Source organism: Aotus nancymaae, unplaced genomic scaffold, assembly GCF_030222135.1.
Source record: "Aotus nancymaae isolate 86718 unplaced genomic scaffold, 86718_ANA_hifiasm-v0.15.2.pri h1tg000016l, whole genome shotgun sequence".
In the NCBI taxonomy this organism is placed as follows: Eukaryota; Metazoa; Chordata; class Mammalia; order Primates; family Aotidae; genus Aotus; species Aotus nancymaae.
Genome location: NW_026988428.1, coordinates 18696602 through 18703100, shown reverse-complemented (window position 1 = coordinate 18703100; position 6499 = coordinate 18696602).

Sequence of the window (6499 nt, the reverse complement as noted above, 5' to 3'; positions counted from 1 at the left end):
GGACTCCTTGAAAGGTAAATGAGTCCAAACTTTAGGGTAGAAAAAAATCACTATGGATATGAAACAGCTACTTGTTGCTTCTTATTTTATAGATGAGAACATTGAACTCTAAAGCAGTTGTTGCTAAATGCAAAAATTTTCTTTAAATGTCAGAAAAAAAAATCCTGAAATAAAGAGAGACAAATTTCAGGACCCTCATTGGTGAAATTTATATAGTTTGAGCATTAAAATAAGATTCAGATAATTATTATGACTATTACAGTAGTTACCTAAACTGACGAAATCTAAGGAAGTCTGTGTGTTTCTAATAATACTCAAACAGGAAAAGTTCATATAAGATTACCAATAGGAATTATAATACACGAAAATTGTGATTATAATAGAATATATTTAATAGTTTATTGACTTGAATATATAAGGGATTGTTAATATGTAAAAGTATTAATTAAATATTTGTCTTTAAGTTTAGTATTTACTTCCTTTGGCCAACAGAGTATAGAAGGAAGCCAAGTTATCCCAGCAAACGTGGATTCAGTAGCAAGAAAAGGAAGGTCTGATCATGTATAATTAATCAGATTCAAAGGGTGTCTACAGCTAATCAGCTTCAGTGGTCACACACAATAACCAAGTTTTAAAAAAAGATTCAACCGCATGTCTTAAAATGAAAAATTAACCAAATGTACGAAAGAGTAGAGCTGACTACAACACAATCCTTCATCTCCTAGGCGTTGACAGTTCTTGATGGTCCAACTAATTATAATAAAATACTAATAAGAAATACATAACATTTAATGGCACTAACAAACCAAACTAGTACATCAAATCGACAGGGCAATGGATAGGTAAAAATTAAAAGAATCCTTCATTTCTTGGAAAGCTATGGATGGAGTTTCAATAACTCAAAATGTTTATTAAAAAAAATAAAGTCCCATGACGTAATGATTACAATTTTACTATTAAAAGGTATTTACTAACCGTTAGTAGCCTATAAAACACCTTAGAAGAGTCAACTAGAGCCATGTCCCAACAAAAACTTGAACTCTAAATAATCCATACCCAAAATCTGGTTAGTCTGAAACAATACCCTTTTCTTTAAGACAAAAGATTATTAAAACCCCAGACAGAGTTTTAATAAAAATTCAGGAAGACAAACTGAGAAATAATGAAAAATGCAGACAAGAATAACCTAAAACACTTTCATTCTTGACTTTGGAGTATATCTATTCATTAATTTTGTAATTTTTAACAGCATCTTATCTTTTTAAAAGGTGTTTAAAACATTGAAAATAAAATATAAAGTATTTTTTAAATGTTTTAGTAAATCAATATTTAAATATTTGGGGGAATTTACTTTGCTAGAGTCATAAATTTTCTCTTGTTAATTTGCACAACCAATTATTTAAAGGAATTTTTAAAGCTTATTGTTTAATAAAATATTAATAAACTGGACAATAATAAAGTCAAACATTAGTATTACTTATCACACAAAAATGCATTAAAAACTATTAATGAAATTCTAGTCACGGGAAAGCAGGAAGTTATAAAGAAAACAAGTAAATAAGGAAATTTTAGGTAGTTTGAGAGAAGCAAAGTAGAGGAGTGCAGTAGAGCCTTGGAGATATGTTAATTTAGATTAGGTTCATGGAAGTCTTCACTGAAGCTGTAATGTTTAGAGTGAGACTTAAATGACCAGAAAGCACCAGTCATGTAAATATCTGGGAAAGAGGATTCTGGACACCACCCCCCGCCTCCCCCGCCCAAAAAAAAAAGCCAGCAGAGACAAGTGTCTTTTCTGGACCCCCCCAAAAAAAAAGCCAGCAAAGACAAATATCCTTTGCCATATTTGAGACTTAAAGAAAAGGCCATCATGGCTGGAAAATAATAATTGAATGTGAAAATGATGGGAGGAAAGACCAGACCATGCAGGGCCCTGTAAGCCACAGTAAGGGGTAGATATTCTATTCCAAATTCAGTGGGATGTTGTTGGAGGGTTGGACACAAATAAATCAGGAACCAATTATTTGTTAGTCACTCTTTCTATGTTGGGGAGAAAAAGTAGGCTATAGTAGACCAGTTCTCTCTTTACCCAGTTCCAACCTAGTTCGAATACTGCTTTGTCCCATGAAGCCTTCTCTGTTTACATGAATAGAGTTAAATTTCTCTTTTCTTTATACTTTATAACAATGGGTCGCTATTCCTTTTTTTTTTTTTTTATTTTTTGAGCTGGAGTCTTGCTCTGTCACCCAGGCTAGAGTGCAATGGTGTGATCTCAGCTCACTGCAACCTCTGCCTCCCAGGTTCAAGCGATTCTCCTGCCTCAGCTTCCTGAGTAGCTGGGATCACAGGCTCACACCACCATACCTGGCTGATTTTTATATTTTTAGTGGAGGTGGGGTTTCACCATGTTGGTCAGGCTAGTCTCAAACTCCAGACCTCAGGTGATCTACCTGCCTCGGCCTCCCAAAGTGCTGGGATTACAGGTATGAGCCCCCACGCCTGGTCTGCATTGCTACTCTTTTGTGATATTCATTATATTCAGTCTTTATTTTAGGGACCTGATATGTTTTCTCTCCCTTCAAAAATCTTAGGATGTAAGATCCTACAGGGTAGGGATTAGACTTTATATACCTGTACATTTGTAACAGAGCCTAACTCTGTGGCTGTATTACTTCATTCTCACACTGCTTAAAGAGCTACCTGAGACTGGGTAATTTATAAAGTAAAGAGGTTTAATTGACTCACCGTTCCACATAGCTCAGGAAACTTAGAATCATGGTGGAAGGCTAAGGGGAAGTAGACATGTCTTACATCATGGAGCAGGAGACAGAGAGTGTTAAGAAAGCCACACACTTTTAAACCACCAGATCACATGAGAACTCACTCACTCTCATAAGTACAGCAAGGGGGCAGTCGGCCTCCATGATTCAATCACTTCCCACCAGGCCCCTCCCCTGATATGTGGGGAATACAATTTGACATGAGATTTGGGTGGGACACAGAGCCAAATCATGTCAGTGTCTAATACAAAGTGAATATTATATGAGAATGAAAGCGTAAGAGTTTCTTTTTCTCAGTGACAATACATAGAATCAGCCCACCTAAGTGTTGCATGAATTAAAGGAAAATGACTATTGGTATCAATATGAATGAAATGTGAAGAAAATAGAAAAAGGGGTGTCTAAACATTTTATTTAGGACCAATTTAATGTTTGTTTTGCATGGAATTAAGAAAATAAAACTTTTTAAAATTTTAAGCATTTAATTCATGTAGGTGGGAAATACAGGGTTGGAATGCTGCTGCCAATTTGACTAAGTTACTAAGGGGGAAAAAGTGAAAGAAGCAAATAGCTTCTGTATTGTTTATTGTGAAAAAGAAGTTAAAAACACACCTCCTGGACAGTATTGAAGAGACCAAATATTGTATTTCAGAAGGAAATGAACTGAGCAAAGGAAAACCAAGACTGTGGAAATATACTGGAGTCAGCATAGAATGGTGGACAGGGATGAAAAAGAAGAACATTGTAAGGGTGTTTGCTACAAGACCTGTTAATCCATGAAAGAGACCTCTAAATAGAAGCAGGAGAAACGATTAAGGTCTATAAACAATGAAGGTATTCACTCATTGGCAAGGACTTCCTTACCTGGGAATAACCTCCTAAAGTTAGTAAATTACCATTTCAGAGCAAACAAAAAAGACAAGCATTAGCTATCTTCTACTCCAAGCTTTTTATTCTGTAGTTGAGGAAGTTGAACCATAGAAATATGAAATAGCATGCTGAGATCACACAGCTAAATAACAGAAGCACTGAAATTTGAATCCAGGTTTTCTAATTTCAGTTCATCGCTCTTGCCATATTCTGCAAATTGCATGATTATCGTTCATTTCTTTTTATTTTTGACACAGCACTCTAAATGCTTTTGGGGGAATTTATTCTTGCCAACTGCTCACAGTCTTGGGGGACTATTGGTCCAGTTCTTCCCCAGCTAGGGCTTGACTACAGTTTTATGCGACCAAATGCTAGAAAAATCAAGACTCACTCCCTGGGACTTTGGATCCTGAACACATTGACTCTAGCACAGGAAAATTGAGGAAGTGGAATCATTGCAGCAGCAGCATGCTGACAAGCCTATCAGTTAAATTCAACTTCTTGGCTCCTCGGGGCCATCTCATGCTTGCTCCTAGTAAGCCTGATTCTTTCATTTCTCCTTTCTGAAATTAACCCACATTATTCAAATTTATTTATTTTGTTAATTATTTTTTTTTTTTTGCTTAGCAAAGCAACAATCATTTTTTTTGCTTAAAACAAACAAAAAAATCCCTGATTGCCGCAATGCTCCTAAGAATACAAATACATCAGGACATGAGATAAGAAATTCAACAAACAGTTAAAAAGAAAAGGAAATGGCAGAACTGACCTTTTAGACTCAAGCAGAATTCCAGATTAGAGGTATACATCTATGCATTCATGGTCCAATTTAATACGTTTTCACAAAGTAGCACTCTGTGTTTGACATGGGTGAGATAACAATTGTTGAACATCCAAATGAATGGGAATAAAGAGAACTCACAATATATGTCAGAGACCTAATAGGTGGGTCTAATCAGCTAGCAGCAGAAAAAGTAGGACCCAAGAGTGAGGACTAGAGGAGTGGGGTAGAAAGCCATCAGAACAGGATATGCAAGAGGACTGAGGTACTTGGATCCCTGGAGCCACCTCACTCCTGCTCCTGAGCCTGATTCTTTCATTCTTCCTTAGATACCAGACATTCTGAAATTGATCTCTTAATAGAGGGTGCAGCTGAATCGATAAGTAGATCTAAGAACAGAAGGCACAGTGGGATCACTATACACTACTATTTTTGTACCTCTTACCTAGGTGTTTTGGCTCTATTAAAATATCACTGGGAAAAAAAAAAATGGCCCAGGAAATGTGACTAGGCTTCTTACCCTGTTTTTGTATTTAGTAACCCTGAACCTGAAAGTTAATCTCTCTGGGCCTCCATTTCCTCTTATGTACAATGAAGAAACAACACCCGCTCTGTTTACCTCCTGAGTTGCAAGAAACAAATGGGAAAATGATTGCAATGGCTTAGTAAATTGAGAAAAAAAGATCAAGAGAAAAATATTACTTTCCCTTTGGCATCGTTTCCAGCCTTTGTTATGAACAGCCATTTCTCAACCATAGCAGAGAAAGAAGTTTTAAAAAATCACTTAGCTAAAGAAAATGAGATCGTAACTCTGCTGCCAGCTTTGAAGGTCAGCCTTTAGCTCCTGGAAATAAGGGCAGAACAGAGGTTCTGGGAAGACTTTTACAAAAATTAAAGTGCAAGAAAGGTACATAATGACTGAGAAGTTATCTGCACATTTGTTCATAAATGTTTTGCCAGTAGAAATAAACTATTTGAGGATTAGAATATATCTTTTACTTCTGAATCACATGCACCTAACATAGGTTTATCACAAATATTTGTTAAATAAATGAATGAATTAAAATTACTTTGGTCTTGACCCAAATGCATATAGTTCTTTCAATTCTTGCCCAGTGTGATATACTCACGTCTTCTAAAATTGTGACATCAACATGCCTCAGAATAGCAAACTGATAGCAGAAATTTGCCTATTTCTCTGGAATCCTGTAATTGTATATCATTGAAGTAAAATTATAGAAATATAAACAGTTTTTCCATTTTTAATTTATACAACTTGTTTCTTGACTTCAGGGAAGTCTTCAGAGAAGGCATGTGAAATACTTTGTCCCTAGGCCAGGCACGGTGGCTCATGCCTATAATCCCAGCACTTTCGGAGGCCAAGGCGGGTGGATCATGAGGTCAGGAGTTTGAGACCAGCCTGGCCAAGATGGTGAAACCCCATCTCTACTAAAAATACAAAAATTAGCTGCACAGTGGTGGCTGCCTATAATCTCAGCTACTCAGGAGGCTGAGTCAGAGAATCGCTTGAATCCAGGAGGCAGAGATTGCAGTCAGCTGAAATCGCACCACTGCACTCAATCCTGGGTGACAGAGCAAGACTCTGTCTCAAAAAAACTCTGTCCCTAAAGAGCTCACATTCAGGGAGGAAGGGAAAAGAATTATTGTGCTTGCTTCTTCCTGGCCCAAGTTAGCAGTTGTTCAACTCTACCCCATATCACAGCACTTCTAGATTGGTCACCCACCTCTCTGGCAGGGTTCTAGATGTCTAGCAGGTTTGGTAAAACCATGGTGCAGGAACTTAATCAGGATCTTCTTGTCAGCTGGTACCATGCTGGGGCCTCCTTAAACTGTAGTTGTGGCAGCAACTACAACAGAAAGCCGGCTCTGTGACTGTGGGAATGGTACGAGCCATTGCTAAGGATGTGACGGACAAGAAGTAAGACACAAAGGGAGAGTGTCAGTGGCTGAATGGATATAGAGTAGTGTTAAACTGATCCAGTATACTTTCCAAGTATCCCTTTTCATGAATTTACTTTATCCCAGCAAAACTAGATAATAAATTTGAGAT